This window comes from Rutidosis leptorrhynchoides, chromosome 2 (genome assembly GCF_046630445.1).
Source record: "Rutidosis leptorrhynchoides isolate AG116_Rl617_1_P2 chromosome 2, CSIRO_AGI_Rlap_v1, whole genome shotgun sequence".
Classification (NCBI taxonomy): domain Eukaryota; kingdom Viridiplantae; phylum Streptophyta; class Magnoliopsida; order Asterales; family Asteraceae; genus Rutidosis; species Rutidosis leptorrhynchoides.
Window position 1 is genome coordinate 640,076,807 of NC_092334.1, and position 22,154 is coordinate 640,098,960.

Below are 22,154 nucleotides of genomic sequence, written 5' to 3' on the forward strand. Positions count from 1 at the left end.
TGATCATTATAGTGTATATACTAATAGTACATACATCTAAAAGTTGTGTATTGTACGAGTACGAATACGGGTGCATACGAGTAGAATTGTTGATGAAACTGAACGAGGATGTAATTGTAAGCATTTTTGTTAAGTAGAAGTATTTTGATAAGTGTCTTGAAGTCTTTCAAAAGTGTATGAATACATATTAAAACACTACATGTATATACATTTTAACTGAGTCGTTAAGTCATCGTTAGTCGTTACATGTAAATGTTGTTTTGAAACCTTTAGGTTAACGATCTTGTTGAATGTTGTTAACCCATTGTTTATTATAAAAAATGAGATGTTAAATTGTTATATTATCATGATATTATGATATATAGTATCTCTTAGTATGATATATATACAGTTAAATGTCGTTACAACGATAATCGTTACATATATGTCTCGTTTCGAAATCATTAAGTTAGTAGTCTTATTTTTACATATGTATTTCATTGTTAATACACTTAATAATATATTTACTTATCATTTAACATAATTAACCAAGTGTATCAATATCTTAATATGATTCATATGTACCTAGTAAGACGTTGTTATAACGATAATCGTTATATATATCGTTTTCGAGTTTCTTAAATTAATAGTCTCATTTTTATGTATATAACTCATTGTTAAAATACCTAATGAGATACATACTTATAATAAAATCATGTTAACTATATATATAACCATATATATGTCATCGTATAGTTTTTACAAGTTTTAACGTTCGTGAATCACCGGTCAACTTGGGTGGTCAATTGTCTATATGAAACCTATTTCAATTAATCAAGTCATAACAAGTTTGGTTGCTTAACATGTTGGAAACACTTAATCATGTAAATAACAATTTCATTTAATATATATATAAACATGGAAAAGTTCGGGTCACTACAAATACCAGATTTTCTTTTGAGCTTTTCCAACGCACAATTCTTTATTATCAAGCTTCTGGTCATTAAGACCATCTACGGCCTTTGCTGCTTCATCAGCATTATTAGGGTTAACGAATCTGAATTGTTGGTTATAGTTCTAAGGTGTTTTCAAGAATTTTGAAGAATGTACAATGTAACATATTAATGTGAGATATAAATATTTCTCGGGTATTACCTACCCGTTAAAATATTTTCACAATCAACAGTTTGTACAAAAGAATTTTTTATTACAATCTTTATGAAAATATACGTACATATACATTTTCCTTCAGATGTAATCATGGATTTAATGAGTTAATATAATATTAAGCTCATTTGATTTACGGTTGAAATGAGAATATATAATCTTTAAAACTTGAGAGTACATAATCGTCGCGGAATATTTATTTAATGAAGTTATGAATCAATACTTCATCGTTCATGGTTATTGATATACTTCGGTATCTATGGGGCATATTGTAGTGACCCGAACTTTTCCATGTTTATATATATTAATTGAGATTGATATTTACATGATTAAATGTTTCCAACATGTTAATCAATCAAACTTGTTAAGACTTGATTAATTGAAATATGTTTCATATAGACAATTGACCACCCAAGTTGACCGGTGATTCACGAACGTTAAAACTTGTAAAAACTATATGATGACATATATATGGATATATATATATATATAGTTAACATGATACTATGATAAGTAAACATATCATTAAGTATATTAACAATGAACTACATATGTAAAAACAAGACTACTAACTTAATGATTTTTAAACGAGACATATATGTAACGATTATCGTTGTAAAGACATTTAATGTATATATATCATATTAAGAGATATTCATACATGATAATATCATGATAATATAATAATTTAAAATCTCATTTGGTATTATAAACATTGGGTTAACAACATTTAACAAGATCGTTAACCTAAAGGTTTCAAAACAACACTTACATGTAACGACTAACGATGACTTAACGACTCAGTTAAAATGTATATACATGTAGTGTTTTAATATGTATTTATACACTTTTGAAAGACTTCAATACACTTATCAAAATACTTCTACTTAACAAAAATGCTTACAATTACATCCTCGTTCAGTTTCATCAACAATTCTACTCGTATGCACCCGTATTCGTACTCGTACAATACACAGCTTTTAGATGTATGTACTATTGGTATATACACTCCAATGATCAGCTCTTAGTAGCCCATTTGAGTCACCTAACACATGTGGGAACCATCATTTGGCAACTAGCATGAAATATCTCATAAAATTACAAAAATATGAGTAATCATTCATGACTTATTTACATGAAAACAAAATTACATATCCTTTATATCTAATCCATACACCAACGACCAAAAACACCTACAAACACTTTCATTCTTCAATTTTATTCATCTAATTGATCTCTCTCAAGTTCTATCTTCAAGTTCTAAGTGTTCTTCATAAATTCTACAAGTTCTAGTTACATAAAATCAAGAATACTTTCAAGTTTGCTAGCTCACTTCCAATCTTGTAAGGTGATCATCCAACCTCAAAAAATCTTTGTTTCTTACAGTAGGTTATCATTCTAATACAAGGTAATAATCATATTCAAACTTTGGTTCAACTTCTATAAGTATAACAATCTTATTTCAAGTGATGATCTTACTTGAACTTGTTTTCGTGTCATGATTCTGCTTCAAGAACTTCGAGCCATCCAAGGATCCGTTGAAGCTAGATCCATTTTTCTATTTTCCAGTAGGTTTATCCAAGGAACTTAAGGTAGTAATTATGTTCATAACATCATTCGATTCATACATATAAAGCTATCTTATTCGAAGGTTTAAACTTGTAATCACTAGAACATAGTTTAGTTAATTCTAAACTTGTTCGCAAACAAAAGTTAATCCTTCTAACTTGACTTTTAAAATCAACTAAACACATGTTCTATATCTATGTGATATGCTAACTTAATGATTTAAAACCTGGAAACACTAAAAACACCGTAAAACCGGATTTACGCCGTCGTAGTAACACCGCGGGCTGTTTTGGGTTAGTTAATTAAAAACTATGATAAACTTTGATTTAAAAGTTGTTATTCTGAGAAAATGATTTTTATTATGAACATGAAACTATATCCAAAAATTATGGTTAAACTCAAAGTGGAAGTATGTTTTCTAAAATGGTCATCTAGACGTCGTTCTTTCGACTGAAATGACTACCTTTACAAAAACAACTTGTAACTTATTTTTCTGACTATAAACCTATACTTTTTCTGTTTAGATTCATAAAATAGAGTTCAATATGAAACCATAGCAATTTGATTCACTCAAAACGGATTTAAAATGAAGAAGTTATGGGTAAAACAAGATTGGATAATTTTTCTCATTTTAGCTACGTGAAAATTGGTAACAAACTATTCCAACCATAACTTAATCAACTTGTATTGTATATTATGTAATCTTGAGATACCATAGACACGTATATAATGTTTCGACCTATCATGTCGACACATCTATATATATTTCGGAACAACCATAGACACTCTATATGTGAATGTTGGAGTTAGCTATACAGGGTTGAGGTTGATTCCAAAATATATATAGTTTGAGTTGTGATCAATACTGAGATACGTATACACTGGGTTGTGGATTGATTCAAGATAATATTTATCAATTTATTTCTGTACATCTAACTGTGAACAACTAGTTGTAGGTTACTAACGAGGACAACTGACTTAATAAACTTAAAACATCAAAATATATTAAAAGTGTTGTAAATATATTTTGAACATACTTTGATATATATGTATATATTGTTATAGGTTCGTGAATCAACCAGTGGCCAAGTCTTATTTCCCGACGAAGTAAAAATCTGTGAAAGTGAGTTATAGTCCCACTTTTAAAATCTAATATTTTTGGGATGAGAATACATGCAGGTTTTATAAATGATTTACAAAATAGACACAAGTACGTGAAACTACATTCTATGGTTGAATTATCAAAATCGAATATGCCCCTTTTTATTAAGTCTGGTAATCTAAGAATTAGGGAACAGACACCCTAATTGACGCGAATCCTAAAGATAGATCTATTGGGCCTAACAAACCCCATCCAAAGTACCAGATGCTTTAGTACTTTGAAATTTATATCATATCCGAAGGGTGTCCCGGAATGATGGGGATATTCTTATATATGCATCTTGTTAATGTCGGTTACCAGGTGTTCACCATATGAATGATTTTTATCTCTATGTATGGGATGTGTATTGAAATATGAAATCTTGTGGTCTATTATTATGATTTGATATATATAGGTTAAACCTATAACTCACCAACATTTTTGTTGACGTTTTAAGCATGTTTATTCTCAGGTGATTATTAAGAGCTTCCGCTGTCGCATACTTAAATAAGGACGAGATTTGGAGTCCATGCTTGTATGATATTGTGTAAAAACTGCATTCAAGAAACTTATTTTATTGTAACATATTTGTACTGTAAACCATTATGTAATGGTCGTGTGTAAACAGGATATTTTAGATTATCATTATTTGATAATCTACGTAAAGCTTTTTTAAACCTTTATTGATAAAATAAAGGTTATGGTTTGTTTTAAAATGAATGCGGTCTTTGAAAAACGTCTCATATAGAGGTCAAAACCTCGCAACGAAATCAATTAATATGGAACGTTTTTAATCAATAAGAACGGGACATTTCAGTTGGTATCCCAGCGTTGGTCTTAGAGAACCAGAATTTTGCATTAGTGTGTCTTATCGAGTTTGTTAGGATACATTAGTGAGTCTAGACTTCGACCGTGTTTACTTGAAAAATGATTGCTTAACAAATTTTGTTGGAAACTATATATTTTTAACATGTGAATATTATGTGATATATTAATCTCTTAACGCATTTGATATTATGTGATAGATGTCTACCTCTAAAACAAGTCCCATTGACTCACCTAATAATAATGAAGAGTCGAATATAAATTGGAATGATTCGTGGACTGATTCACAAGTTCCCGAAGAGGAACCGGAAGAAGAGTCGGAACCGGAAGAAGAATCGGAACCGGAAGAAGAATCGGAACCGGATGAAGAAATAGAACCGGTGGGGGAAATAATAAAACGGTTAAGTAAAAGAAAATCCTCAACCAACCGACCAAGGTTAATTATGGTCAATGGTGTTTCCGCCAAGGAAGCAAAATATTGGGAGGATTACCAATTCTCCGATGAATCGGATTCCGACGAGAATTCCGATGATGTTATAGAAATTACCCCAACTGAATTTAAAAAGGCAAAAGAAAATAATAAGGGAAAGGGCATAAAAATAGAGAAATCTAATTCCAAGCCCGATGAACTTTATATGTATCGTCAACCCCCGAAGTCCTTAAGTTGTAACAATGACCCGGAAACCTCTAAACCACCGGGTTTTTCTAAACCAATGTGGAAAACGACGGCTCGTATTAGGGGAACATCATATATCCCTAGAAACTTGGCCAAACGAACCAAAACCGAAGAAGAAGAAACAAGCGAGTCGGAATAAGATAGTTGTATTCGTGTGGTGTAATATATGTAATATAGTGTGCTTATGCTTTATGATATATGTAAAAATTGCTTGTATTAATAAGTATTTTTTTTATGAATCTAACTCTTGTCTATTTTACAGTATAAAAACACAAAATGGATAGACAACCCAATATTTTAAGAGACCTACCCGGAGACATGATTGATGAAATCTTGTCTAGAGTCGGTCAGAATTCTTCGGCACAACTATTTAAGGCGAGATCAGTTTGTAAGACATTCGAAGAACGTTCCAAGAATGCCTTGGTTTATAAAAGGCTTTCGTTCGAAAGATGGGGGATATCACATTGGGAAATCCATAAGTTACGATGTGTTTACTTTGACGCATATATTGCTGGGAACCCAAATGCTATTTTACGTAATGGGTTAAGAAATTATTTTGACTCAATATATCCGAATATTGGACTTCGTGATTTAGAAAAAGCGGCTAACATGCAACATAAAGAATCATGTTATGCTTACGGATTAGTAATGTTCGCTTCTCACCAAAGTGAGAACAAGAACATCGGGCTACAACTATTAAACAAAACGTTCCCACAAGTGACGGAATCGGTAATTGGGGTAAGAAATGAGGTTTTTAGATTGTTACGGGACTGTTGGACATTACGTAACCCTCGTCGCTTTGACGACGTTACAACACGCTGTCTTATCAACGGCCATAACGGTTATGTTCCACAAGACCAAGGATGGGAAGTAATCCTAGTAAAACCAGAATGCATGACTTGTTTCTGGACGTATGAATTACGTGTCTTTATTGCCTTTGCTGAACGACTTGTGTACTAGCTAGAATTATCTTTACAACCATCTTGTATCAAATTTATTGTGTGCTATATTTCATGCTATATGTAAAATAAGCGGTATTGTAAGTTTGTAAAATATTGTGTAAAAGTTTGAACACGAAATATTATTATAATCAATTTTTCATATAGAATTGTAGTAGTTGAATTGTATATTAGCTACTAAGTATGAACTTAACGGGTAGGTACTACCCGAATTTAAACTTATAAAACGCTAATATGAAGAAAAAGCTTTTATAAATGAGTTCATATTATGCTACGAAATACTATTAACTACTCTTAATATTCTGTATGATTAACTTGTTCCATTTGACTATTTTGAAGGAAATGGCACCGACTACTCGACACACCGTGAATATGAATGAAGAGGAATTCCGTACTTTTCTAGCTTCAAACATAGCCGCAGTACAGGCTGCGCTACATACCAACAATAACCTTGGATCTAGCAGTACAGGAAATCGTGTAGGATGCACCTACAAAGAATTCACTGCCTGCAAACCTTTGGAATTTGATGGAACCGAAGGACCGATCGGATTGAAACGGTGGACCGAGAAGGTCAAATCGGTGTTTGCCATAAGTAAGTGTACTGAAGAGGACAAAGTGAAGTACGCTACGCATACCTTCACAGGTTCTGCGTTAACATGGTGGAATACCTATCTAGAGCAAGTGGGACAAGACGATGCGTACGCACTACCGTGGTCAGCATTCAAGCACTTGATGAACGAGAAGTACCGTCCCAGAACCGAGGTCAATAAGCTCAAGACAGAACTTAGAGGGTTACGAACCCAAGGATTTGATATTACCACGTACGAAAGACGATTCACAGAATTGTGCCTATTGTGTCCGGGAGCATTCGAAGATGAGGAAGAGAAGATCGACGCGTTTGTGAAAGGATTACCGGAAAGAATCCAAGAAGATATAAGTTCACACGAGCCCGCCTCCATACAACAGGCATGTAGAATGGCTCACAAACTTGTGAACCAGATTGAAGAAAGAATTAAAGAACACACTGCTGAAGAGGCCAATGTGAAGCAAGTCAAAAGAAAGTGGGAGGAAAACGGTGATAAGAATCACCAATACAACAACAACAGCAATTACAACAATAATCGCAACAATTATCCCAACAATCGCAACATCAATCGCAACTACAACAAATGGCCCAACAACAACAACAACAACAACAGTAACTACAACAATCATCCCAACAACAATAATAACCGCAACAACAACAACAATCAGAAGCAGCTATGCCAAAGGTGTGAAAAGTATCACTCGGGGTTCTGCACCAAATTTTGCAACAAGTGTAAAAGAAATGGTCATAGCACGGCAAAGTGTGAGGTCTACGGACCAGGGGTTAATAGAACGAAAGGAACAAATGGTGTCGGAACGAGTAATGGCGGAGCAAGTAGTGTCGGAGCAAGTTATGCCAATGTAGTTTGTTATAAATGTGGAAAACCGGGCCACATTATTAGAAATTGCCCGAACCAGGAGAACATGAATGGACAAGGCCGCGGAAGAGTTTTCAATATTAATGCGGCAGAGGCACAGGAAGACCCGGAGCTTGTTACGGGTACGTTTCTTATTGACAATAAATCTGCTTACGTTTTATTTGATTCGGGTGCGGATAGAAGCTATATGAGTAGAGATTTTTGTGCTAAATTAAGTTGTCCATTGACGCCTTTGGATAGTAAATTTTTACTCGAATTAGCAAATGGTAAATTAATTTCAGCAGATAATATATGTCGGAATCAAGAAATTAAACTGGTTAGCAAAACATTTAAGATTGATTTGATACCAGTAGAGTTAGGGAGTTTTGATGTGATAATCGGTATGGACTGGTTGAAAAAAGTGAAAGCAGAGATCGTTTGTTACAAAAATGCAATTTGCATTATACGAGAAAAAGGAAAACCCTTAATGGTGTACGGAGAAAAGGGCAACACGAAGCTACATCTTATTAGTAATTTGAAGGCACAAAAACTAATAAGAAAAGGTTGCTATGCTGTTCAAGCACACGTCGAGAAAGTACAAACTAAAGAAAAGAGCATCAATGATATTCCCATTACAAAAGAATTTCCCGATGTATTTTCGAAAGAATTACCGGGATTACCCCCACATCGATCCGTTAAATTTCAAATAGATCTTGTACCAGGAGCTGCACCAATAGCTCGTGCTCCTTACAGACTTGCACCCAGCGAGATGAAAGAACTACAAAGCCAATTACAAGAACTTTTAGAGCGTGGTTTCATTCGACCAAGCACATCACCGTGGGGAGCTCTTGTTTTGTTTGTCAAGAAGAAAGATGGTACATTCAGGTTGTGTATCGACTACCGAGAGTTGAACAAACTTACCATCAAGAACCGCTACCCACTACCGAGAATCGACGACTTATTTGATCAACTACAAGGCTCGTCTGTTTATTCAAAGATTGACTTACGTTTCGGGTGTCATCAAATGCGGGTGAAAGAAGATGATATTCCAAAGACTGCTTTCAGAACACGTTACGGTCATTATGAGTTTATGGTCATGCCGTTTGGTTTAACTAGTGCACCAGCTGTGTTCATGGACCTTATGAACCGAGTGTGTGGACCATACCTTGACAAGTTTGTCATTGTTTTCATTGATGACATACTTATTTACTCAAAGAATGACCAAGAACACGGTGAACATTTGAGAAAGGTGTTAGAAGTATTGAGGAAGGAAGAATTGTACGCTAAGTTTTCAAAGTGTGCATTTTGGTTGGAAGAAGTTCAATTCCTCGGTCACATAGTGAACAAAGAAGGTATTAAGGTGGATCCGGCAAAGATAGAAACTGTTGAAAAGTGGGAAACCCCGAAAACTCCGAAACACATACGCCAGTTTTTAGGACTAGCTGGTTACTACAGAAGGTTCATCCAAGACTTTTCCAGAATAGCAAAACCCTTGACTGCATTTACGCATAAAGGGAAGAAATTTGAATGGAATGATGAACAAGAGAAAGCGTTTCAGTTATTGAAGAAAAAGCTAACTACGGCACCTATATTGTCATTGCCTGAAGGGAATGATGATTTTGTGATTTATTGTGACGCATCAAAGCAAGGTCTCGGTTGTGTATTAATGCAATGAACGAAGGTGATTGCTTATGCATCTAGACAATTGAAGATTCACGAACAAAATTATACGACGCATGATTTGGAATTAGGCGCGGTTGTTTTTGTATTAAAGACTTGGAGGCACTACTTATATGGGGTCAAAAGTATCATATATACCGACCACAAAAGTCTTCAACACATATTTAATCAGAAACAACTGAATATGAGGCAGCGTAGGTGGATTGAATTATTGAATGATTACGACTTTGAGATTCGTTACCACCCGGGGAAGGCAAATGTGGTAGCCGATGCCTTGAGCAGGAAGGACAGAGAACCCATTCGAGTAAAATCTATGAATATAATGATTCATAATAACCTTACTACTCAAATAAAGGAGGCGCAACAAGGAGTTTTAAAAGAGGGAAATTTAAAGGATGAAATACCCAAAGGATCGGAGAAGCATCTTAATATTCGGGAAGACAGAACCTGGTATAGGGCTGAAAGGATTTGGGTACCAAAATTTGAAGATATGAGAGAAATGGTACTTAGAGAAGCTCATAAAACCAGATACTCAATACATTCTGGAACGGGGAAGATGTACAAGGATCTCAAGAAACATTTTTGGTGGCCGGGTATGAAAGCCGATGTTGCTAAATACGTAGGAGAATGTTTGACGTGTTCTAAGGTCAAAGCTGAGCATCAGAAACCATCAGGTCTACTTCAACAACCCGAAATCCCGGAATGGAAATGGGAAAACATTACCATGGATTTTATCACTAAATTGCCAAGGACTGCAAGTGGTTTTGATAATATTTGGGTAATAGTTGATCGACTCACCAAATCAGCACATTTCCTGCCAATAAGAGAAGATGACAAGATGGAGAAGTTAGCACGACTGTATTTGAAGGAAGTCGTCTCCAGACATGGAATACCAATCTCTATTATCTCTGATAGGGATGGCAGATTTATTTCAAGATTCTGGCAGACATTACAGCAAGCATTAGGAACTCGTCTAGACATGAGTACTGCCTATCATCCACAAACTGATGGGCAGAACGAAAGGACGATACAAACGCTTGAAGACATGCTACGAGTATGTGTTATTGATTTCGAAAACAGTTGGGATCGACATCTACCGTTAGCAGAATTTTCCTACAACAACAACTACCATTCAAGCATTGAGATGGCGCCGTTTGAAGCACTTTATGGTAGAAAGTGCAGGTCTCCAATTTGTTAGAGTGAAGTGGGGGATAGACAGATTACAGGTCCGGAGATTATACAATAAACTACCGAGAAGATCATCCAAATTCAACAACGGTTGAAAACCGCCCAAAGTCGACAAAAGAGCTACGCTGACATTAAAAGAAAAGATATAGAATTTGAAATTGGAGAGATGGTCATGCTTAAAGTTGCACCTTGGAAAGGCGTTGTTCGATTTGGTAAACGAGGGAAATTAAATCCAAGGTATATTGGACCATTCAAGATTATTGATCGTGTCGGACCAGTAGCTTACCGACTTGAGTTACCTCAACAACTCGCGGCTGTACATAACACTTTCCACGTCTCGAATTTGAAGAAATGTTTTGCTAAAGAAGATCTCACTATTCCGTTAGATGAAATCCAAATCAACGAAAAACTTCAATTCATCGAAGAACCCGTCGAAATAATGGATCGTGAGGTTAAAAGACTTAAGAAAAACAAGATACCAATTGTTAAGGTTCGATGGAATGCTCGTAGAGGACCCGAGTTCACCTGGGAGCATGAAGATCAGATGAAGAAGAAATACCCGCATCTATTTCCAAAAGATTCGTCAACACCTTCAACAGCTTAAAATTTCGGGACGAAATTTATTTAACGGGTAGGTACTGTGGTGACCCGAACTTTTCCATGTTTATATATATTAATTGAGATTGATATTTACATGATTAAATGTTTCCAACATGTTAAGCAATCAAACTTGTTAAGACTTGATTAATTGAAATATGTTTCATATAGACAATTGACCACCCAAGTTGACCGGTGATTCACGAATGTTAAAACTTGTAAAAACTATATGATGACATATATATGGATATATATATAGTTAACATGATACTATGCTAAGTAAACATATCATTAAGTATATTAAAAATGAACTACATATGTAAAAACAAGACTACTAACTTAATGATTTTTAAACGAGACATATATGTAACGATTATCGTTGTAAAGACATCTAATGTATATATATCATATTAAGAGATATTCATACATGATAATATCATGATAATATAATAATTTAAAATCTCATTTGATATTATAAACATTGGGTTAACAACATTTAACAAGATCGTTAACCTAAAGGTTTCAAAACAACACTTACATGTAACGACTAACGATGACTTAACGACTCAGTTAAAATGTATATACATGTAGTGTTTTAATATGTATTTATACACTTTTGAAAGACTTAAATACACTTATCAAAATACTTCTACTTAACAAAAATGCTTACAATTACATCCTCGTTCAGTTTCATCAACAATTCTACTCGTATGCACCCGCATTCGTACTCGTACAATACACAGCTTTTAGATGTATGTACTATTGGTATATACACTCCAATTATCAGCTCTTAGTAGCCCATGTGAGTCACCTAACACATGTGGGAACCATTATTTGGCAACTATCATGAAATATCTCATAAAATTACAAAAATATGAGTAATCATTCATGACTTATTTACATGAAAACAAAATTACATATCCTTTATATCTAATCCATACACCAACGACCAAAAACACCTACAAACACTTTCATTCTTCAATTTTCTTCATCTAATTGATCTCTCTCAAGTTCTATCTTCAAGTTCTAAGTGTTCTTCATATATTCTACAAGTTCTAGTTACATAAAATCAAGAATACTTTCAAGTTTGCTAGCTCACTTCCAATCTTGTAAGGTGATCATCCAACCTCAAGAAATCTTTGTTTCTTACAGTAGGTTATCATTCTAATATAAGGTAATAATCATATTCAAACTTTGGTTCAATTTTTATAACTATAATAATCTTATTTCAAGTGATGATCTTACTTGAACTTGTTTTCGTGTCATGATTCTGCTTCAAGAACTTCGAGCCATCCAAGGATCCGTTGAAGCTAGATCCATTTTTCTCTTTTTCATTAGGTTTATCCAAGGAACTTAAGGTAGTAATGATGTTCATAACATCATTCGATTCATACATATAAAGCTATCTTATTCGAAGGTTTAAACTTGTAATCACTAGAATATAGTTTAGTTAATTCTAAACTTGTTCGCAAATAAAAGTTAATCCTTCTAAATTGACTTTTAAAATCAACTAAACCCATGTTCTATATCTATATGATATGCTAACTTAATGATTTAAAACCTGGAAACACGAAAAACACCGTAAAACCGGATTTACGCCGTCGTAGTAACACCGCGGGCTGTTTTGGGTTAGTTAATTAAAAACTATGATAAACTTAGATTTAAAAGTTGTTATTTTGAGAAAATGATTTTTATTATGAACATGAAACTATATCCAAAAATTATGGTTAAACTCAAAGTGGAAGTATGTTTTCTAAAATGGTCATCTAGACGTCGTTCTTTCGACTGAAATGACTACCTTTACAAAAACGACTTGTAACTTATTTTTCCGATTATAAACCTATAATTTTTATGTTTAGATTCATAAAATAGAGTTCAATATGAAACCATAGCAATTTGATTCACTCAAAACGGATTTAAAATGAAGAAGTTATGGGTAAAACAAGATTGGATAATTTTTCTCATTTTAGCTACGTGAAAATTGGTAACAAACTATTCCAACCATAAAATAATCAACTTGTATTGTATATTATGTAATCTTGAGATACCATAGACACGTATACAATGTTTCGACCTATCATGTCGACACATCTATATATATTTCGGAACAACCATAGACACTCTATATGTGAATGTTTGAGTTAGCTATACAGGGTTGAGGTTGATTCCAAAATATATATAGTTTGAGTTGTGATCAATACTGAGATACGTATACACTGGGTTGTGGATTGATTCAAGATAATATTTATCGATTTATTTCTGTACATCTAACTGTGGACAACTAGTTGTAGGTTACTAACGAGGACAGCTGACTTAATAAACTTAAAACATCAAAATATATTAAAAGTGTTGTAAATATATTTTGAACATACTTTGATATATATGTATATATTGTTATAGGTTCGTGAATCAACCAGTGGCCAAGTCTTACTTCCCGACGAAGTAAAAATCTGTGAAAGTGAGTTATAGTCCCACTTTTAAAATCTAATATTTTTGGGATGAGAATACATGCAGGTTTTATAAATGATTTACAAAATAGACACAAGTACGTGAAACTACATTCTATGGTTGAATTATCGAAATCGAATATGCCCCTTTTTATTAAGTCTGGTAATCTAAGAATTAGGGAACAGACACCCTAATTGACGCGAATCCTAAAGATAGATCTATTGGGCCTAACAAACCCCATCCAAAGTACCGGATGCTTTAGTACTTCGAAATTTATATCATATCCAAAGGGTGTCCCGGAATGATGGGGATATTCTTATATATGCATCTTGTTAATGTCGGTTACCAGGTGTTCACCATATGAATGATTTTTATCTCTATGTATGGGATGTGTATTGAAATATGAAATCTTGTGGTCTATTATTATGATTTGATATATATAGGTTAAACCTATAACTCACCAACATTTTTGTTGACATTTTAAGCATGTTTATTCTCAGGTGATTATTAAGAGCTTCCGCTGTCGCATACTTAAATAAGGACGAGATTTGGAGTCCATGCTTGTATGATATTGTGTAAAAACTGCATTCAAGAAACTTATTTTGTTGTAACATATTTGTATTGTAAACCATTATGTAATGGTCGTGTGTAAACAGGATATTTTAGATTATCATTATTTGATAATCTACGTAAAGCTTTTTTAAACCTTTATTGATGAAATAAAGGTTATGGTTTGTTTTAAAATGATTGCGGTCTTTGAAAAACGTCTCATATAGAGGTCAAAACCTCGCAACGAAATCAATTAATATGGAACGTTTTTAATCAATAAGAACGGGACATTTCACATATGATATTGATGCTTGAGGTAACGAGTGTGATGTTGAGGCTTGTGATGCGGATGTTGTTGTTGATGAAGCTGATGGTGCTGATGCTATTGCTGATACTGATGTAACTGCTGGTGCTTATAATACTTGTTGTGTTGATGATGTTGGCGGTACTGTTGAGGCTGTTGCTGATTCTGGTAGTACCGTCGGTGCTGGTGATGTTGACGATACTTCTGGTGGTGTTACAGTTGTTGTTGGTATTGCTTGTGGTGTTGGTGATGTTGGTGGTATTGCTGGTACTGGTGGTGCTGGTTATGCTACTGGTGTTGCTTGTGGTACTTGGGTAGTAGGTGTGAGCCTAGCTTCTAAATCGTGCACCGTTTCCTCCAGGGTTTCTACTTTATGCTCGAGTCTATGGATTTGTTCTACCCATTCCTCCGTAAGGTTTGTCAATTCTTGATATTTAGTTCGAAGTCTTCTAACTTCTTCTAATAACCCTATCTGATTAGAATTTGGGAGTAGAGGACGAATACTATCTTTGACTACGGTGAGACGACCTTCGAGGCGGAAAATCCTTACGAAAAGAGTGAAAACGGTATTGCGAACAGGTTCGCCGGTAAGTGAATCGAGTACTCTGACGTTTGGTGGTAAGTTTGGCTCATGATAAGGAGTACCTTCTTCATTTATCCATAGGGTGAGTATTTCGCGAACCCATCCCCATTTTCTGAAGAAATTACGGTAATTGATCGGTGGGTGTGCTCCCGTCACGCTATCTTCGGAGCTAGAGGAATTTGAGGAATCAGGTGAGAAATCCATATTATGTGTTTGAAATAGGTTTTGATATGAAATGGGTGTTGAATATTGAATGATATATTCGTCTCCTTGAATACGTATATATAGCAAAAGGTTTCCTTAATTTACGGAGAAAATTTAGGAAAAGTGTTAGACAAAGTCTATTGGGATAAATATGATAAGATATGATTTGTCTATACTCCACTTATGCAATAATTGTAGTATGACGTGTCAAGATAAAAATGATAAGTATGCAATCAGATAATCTTTCGATTAAAGACTTTCAATTCGTAATGGCCTATTCAGGTCTAGAGGCTTGAGCTATAGGATCCTTTAAATCGGTAATCCAAACCCTTCCATTCTAGAGTTTCGTAGACGCCATTCGTCAAGAAAATTCAATAATCAAAAATAACGAGAAAGCAAAGATTTTGAATGAATAAGAATAGTAGAGATTTCAAGAATCATGGATAACATTTCATGTAATACCTATGTAATACACAAAACTATGATAGATGATAAAGGAATGTAGAGAACGGTGTCGCATTTAAATGTGGTGGCGGAATTGGATAGTACTTAGGAAAGTGAGCAGAGTTCTTAGATTGGCTTGGCATTCTAAGGAAGATTAAAGAATTTAATAAACATAGTTTCTAAGGTATAGTGTAGTATTTAGCAAGTAAAGGCAATAATTAAAGGCACTATGGTCAAGGAAAGTTGTAGTCTTACATTGCTAAGGTACCTAATTGTATAAGGTACACATAAAATGCAATCCTGGTTCTCTACAACAAACTGCTCTGATACCATTTCTGTCACACCCCCAAATAGGGTCTGGGGTATTTGTGACTAATTATATCAAATCACAGTTGTATAAAAGAGAACGACTCTATATGAGACATTTTATTGAGTTTTGCAGCGGAAGATAAATAGATTACATTGTATTTAAAGCATTAAATATCTTTAATTGATATGATATGTAATGAAGACTCCAAGCATAGCAAGAAATCATCATCAAAGCAGCAGTTATACAGTGGAAGCAATATTTAAGTACCTGAGAATAAACATGCTTAAAAGTGTCAACACGAAGTTGGGTGAGTTCATAGGTTTATCATAAATCAATAGTTCAATATAACATTAGACCACAAGATTTCAGTTTAAAGTTGATTGATACCCATCATATCAATCTAAAGAGTTGCTGTAGTTTATAATATCGCGACTAAACATAATTTTACCCTGAGACACCTTGAACAGTCAGTGTCAGTTTGAATCATTATTATATAACCAAAGACCCGAGGTCAAATGATTAGAGACGTTACTCTCAATAGTGCTATTCATAATAACTAAGTTTGCGTTCACCAAGCAATTAACGATAATACGGCATGGATTTAGCATGACAAAGCACGTATTCAGCATAAAAGTTTGAGTACTTGTGTCTAACGTAAAACAGTTATAAAAGTTGCGCATGTATTCTCAGCCCAAAAATATATATAAAAAGGGAGCAGATGAACTCACGATACGATACGATAGTTTGTAGTAAATATGCATATGTTGGCACTGCACAAGTGCAGAGTTGGCCTCCGATTCACGAACCTATATCAAATATTTATATTAACACATATACTTGTAATCGAACGAATTAATATTATATCTTAAATTATATATCTTGTGTATTTAGTTTGCTTATAAATTTAAAATGATTAATATTTATATAATTATGTTAATATATATATTTAATTAGTGTTATATTAAAAATAATTAACTTGTTATATATGAATATTTATATAAGAAGGGTTAATGTGATTAATACCTAATTTTATGTAATATTACTTATAAGTATAATTTCTTTTATACACAATATTTATTTGGTAAAATAATATTAGTAATAGTAAATAAAAGTTGTATTTGATTATAATGATAATATTAATAATAATAATGATATTATTAATAATGATACTTTTGTTTAATAAAAATAATAATAATACTAATAGTTACAAAAGTGATACTAATACTAATATTAATGAAAAATAACAATAATTTATATTGTTTTCAAAATAATAATAATAATGATAATCATAATAATGATAATAATATTTAAAATGATAATAATAATGATAGTTTTAATAATAATACTACTAATAATAATAATATTAGATAATACTAATAATTTTAAATGATAATACTAGTAATAATAATGCTAATATCATAAATTATGTTGATGATAATAATAATTAATAATGATAATTAATAATAACAATCATAATAATAATATAGAAAAACTACCTTAGGAGCCCTTCTAAAAAAAATGCTACGAACCGGGTTCTAACTCGTGACCTTTCGCTAACCCGCTAACACCCTCTACCACTCATCCATTTCTATCTTTTTGATTTAATAACCCATTTATATTCATTTAAACCTTTTCTGTTTTAAGTTCTTCTTCTTCCTCTTTAAAATCGACCAGGGCAGATCAACAAAACAACTAATTATGGTTTTGATTTATAAATCGAAATTGAAACACCAGTAATCGTTTAACAGGGTGCTTGTATCAACTGAAAACCAAGAAAAAAAATAAAAAAATAAAAAAGAGTGAGTTGTTGTATCGCGAAAAAAAAATTAGCTTAATACTTGATTTTGAAATCTAGACCGTTTTAGACAAAGATTTATACATGAAATAAGTTTTAAATCATACCTAGAAACTTTTCAAATTATCAATTTAACCAAAAACATCGACTAGACTTTGAATTTCACGAAGAACAACCCGTTTGACTTTTTAAATTAAAAACTTTGACTCCAAAATTAAGAATCGTTACGATGATTTGGGAGATAAAACTTTGCAGATAATTTGATTAAAGGATTCCTAACACAACTGTATTTAAGGATTTTGAAATGGATTCGAAATCAAGCTCTTCAAAAAAATAAAACTCGAGAAGAGCATGAGACTGTTTTGAAAAAAATATAAAATAAATAGATAAAGGATTCAGTGAAGTAATTACAATTGATAATTGATAAAAATGATGGAGAATTCGATTAGGTTTTTATAATTAAATTAGGATGATCAATTACTATGGATGTCGACTCGATTATTCACTCAGGAACTGATAATGTATATAAAAAAAATATTAAAAAGCAGAAAAATTAATGGGAAGTAGATATGAATCGCGATCAACTATAAAATAATTAGGAAATATAAAAATGATAATGCTGATTCACGATTACAAAAAAAAAATATAAACAGATTACCTAATTTAGGTATTTGGATTTTATGTCTGTTCTTTTTGTTTTTAATTAATATTAATATTTAATAAATATTTTAAAAATAATAATACTAATAATAATAATAATTATATTAATAATAATAATATTATTATTAATGATAAATAATAATAACATTAATGATAATAATATTAATATGACAATATTAATAATAAGAATGATAATTTTAATTATGATAATAATCATTATAACATGTTAATAATACTATTAATAATAATATTATTAATATTAATAATAATTTGTATTAATAATGATATTTATAATAATCTTATTACTTTTAGTAAAAACTAGAAAAAATTTGACCGCGCGTTGCTGCGGTTGTATTCGGCGCGCTGTCGAATTTGAATATACCTTGTTTGGTACTTAATATATCTAATAGGTTGGGTTGTTTGTTGGACGTGTATGTATATGTATGTAATTTAGCCCAAAATATTTAATTTTTTTAACGATATCCGTTTCGCGTATAGTTAGTCACGTTGTGTTCGTAAAATTAATTCGAGTTGAAAGGTGGTCTCGGAAAAATTTAACTCGCACTGAGCGTGAATATAGGGCCCGTTATTTAGTATTTTTTTAACGATGTCCGTTTCGCATATAGTTAGTCCCGTTGGGTTCGTGAGATTTTTTCGAGTTGAACGGTGGCCTTGGAAAAATTTAACTCACACCGAGTTAGAAGATGGGGCCCGTTATAAATTTGGGTGGAATAAGTTTTTTTTATTTTAATAAAATTATATATTTACATTTTTTACCCCTGAAAAAGTGTAAAGTTGAGGGGGCGATGTGTAAATTGTGTGAAAGTTGGGGGGCTCTTTGTAGTGTGAACGCAAACTCAAAACGACATCGCGTTATAACTAAAACGACCAAAAACCCCATGACATTTAGTATGTAGGGGTAACTGAAACGACCCGTCCTAATCCATCCGGACGAAGTCCATATTGATTATAAACGATTCACAACAGTTGATTACATCGCGAGGTACTTGACCTCTATATGATACATTTTACAAACATTGCATTCATTTTTGAAAAGACAAACTTTCATTTCAACGATAGTTGACGGCATGTATACTATTTCATAATATATCTAACTATAATTGACTTAATAAAAATCTTGATGAACTCAATGACTCGAATGCAACGTCTTTCGAAATATGTCATGAATGACTCCAAGTAATATCTCTAAGATGAGCAAATGCACAGCGGAAGATTTCTTTCATACCTGAGAATAAACATGCTTTCAAGTGTCAACCAGAAGGTTGGTGAGTTCATTAGTTTAACATAAATAATCATTTCATAATTTTAATAGACCACAAGATTTCATATTTTCATTTCTCATAAACATACGTCCCATGCATAGAGACAAAAATATCATTCATATCGATTGAACACCTGGTAACCGACATTCACAATATGCATATAAGAATATCCCCATCATTCCGGGATCCTCCTTCGGACATGATATAAATTTCGAAGTACTAAAGCATCCGGTACTTTGGATGGGGCTTGTTGGGCCCGATAGATCTATCTTTAGGATTCGCGTCAATTAGGGTGTCTGTTCCCTAATTCTTAGATTACCAGACTTTAATAAAAAGGGCATATTCGATTAGATAATCCAACAATAGAATGTAGTTTCGATTACTTGTGTCTATTTCGTAAAGCATTTATAAAAGCAGCGCATGTATTCTCAGTCCCAAAAATATATATTGCAAAAGCATTTAAAAAGGGATTAATGAAACTCACGCATATAAATATTGTAAAACAGTTAATAAAGCATTTGCATGTATTCTCAGCCCAAAAACGTAAAGAGTAAAAGGGAGCAAATGAAACTCACGCATATAAATATTATAAAACAGTTAATAAAGTATTTGCATGTATTCTCAGCCCAAAAATGTAATGAGTAAAAAAGGGAGCAAATGAAACTCACATAATGTATTTTATAGTAAAAATACATATGACGTCATTTAACAAGTGTAGGGTTGACCTCGGATTCACGAACCTATATCAGGTATATATTTATCAATACATATAATCGTAATCGAATAAGTTTGTCTATATATAGCTTATTAATTATATCATTTTCATATTTATAATATACTTATGCTTCATAATATTAATTTCTTTATCTTAATATTCTAACTCCATACGTTTATACCATAATCTTATCTATATCAAAGTTTAAGCCTTTAATCTATTAAACCATAATACTTAAACTTATAATATCATATTCATTCTATATATCATAAGTATAACCATGACTGATAATAATAATAATAATAATAATAATAATAATAATAATAATAATAATAATAATAATAATAATAATAATAATAATAATAATAATAATAATGAGAATAGAAATTATACCCTCTTCGTCATAATATTATTATGATCATCATTGTCAACTATTCATCATCATACATGATCATCGTTATCCATTACCTTAATTCATCATACTAATGCATCGTTACTTCACTTCATAACCTCGTTCATTAACCTCACATATATAAATAAAGTTGCTCGATCAAACTTTAACAGACTGGCCCAATTTTACGGCCCAACAGCAATTTCCATTTGTCACTCCATTTAAATCCTATACGGCCCATATAGCAATTGATAACCCAAACATGTAGGTTATTAAATAGTTGGGCTAAATTTGCCTTGTACCACCTTAGTAATCGAGGCCCAAAACAAAACAAAAAAATAATAACACGGCTCAGATAAAGGAAAAGAAAACTGTGGCTCATGATGATTCTGTAATAATTGTTTTCATTCAACAACAAAAAAAAATAAAACACAAGTGGGGTTATAAGTTGAGTGGGTGTCGTCCAAAAAGGAGAAGGGAAAGAATTTATGCCATATAAATTAGAAAAGCTTAAATCAATCAAACTCACTTGAAAACATATACAAACACAGCAGGAAGTAATAGTTCGAACAACAACAAAAAAAAATAAAAAAAATAAAACGTGTAGCATCCTAGCAATGGGTAGGCAGTTAATATGGGTTGTTTATTGCTTTGTGAACAGTGAAATTAACAGAAGTATTGCAGCAGTATCATCACGATTGCAAGGACAAATAGCGGTAATGATGGTGGTTGGGGATGTTGTTGGGCGATTTAGGGTGGCTCAAGGTGGTGGTTAGATGAAGTAGTTGATAAGGTGGTGACGATCTTGGTGGTTGTATTTGATGGTATTGCAACATGACACAGAAATTCGAAGATGATGGAGTTCGCTGGACTTTAAAAGAGAACAACAAAGACACCAAAAATATAAATAAAGTGATGGAACTATGGTGTTTCTTAGGCTGGAAGATCGAGCAACAATTATCATTACTTAGTTGTATCCTAGCAAGTGTAACTGCAAAGAAAAAAATGGGTTGAGTTTTGATTTAAACGGTACGTAGTAGAAGCATAAATGGCGATGGTTTGTGATGATTTTCGAACGAAAACAGTGAGAAGGAGAAACGAGTAATAGCAGTAGTAAAAGAAGAATAATATAGCGTATTGAGTGGCAGTTCTTTAATGGTACAAAACAGAAAAAGATAAGTAATAATAATAGAAGCTACAATCTTGTAGGTCTTCGACTGGAGGTGGTTATCAAGGTGTTAAGTG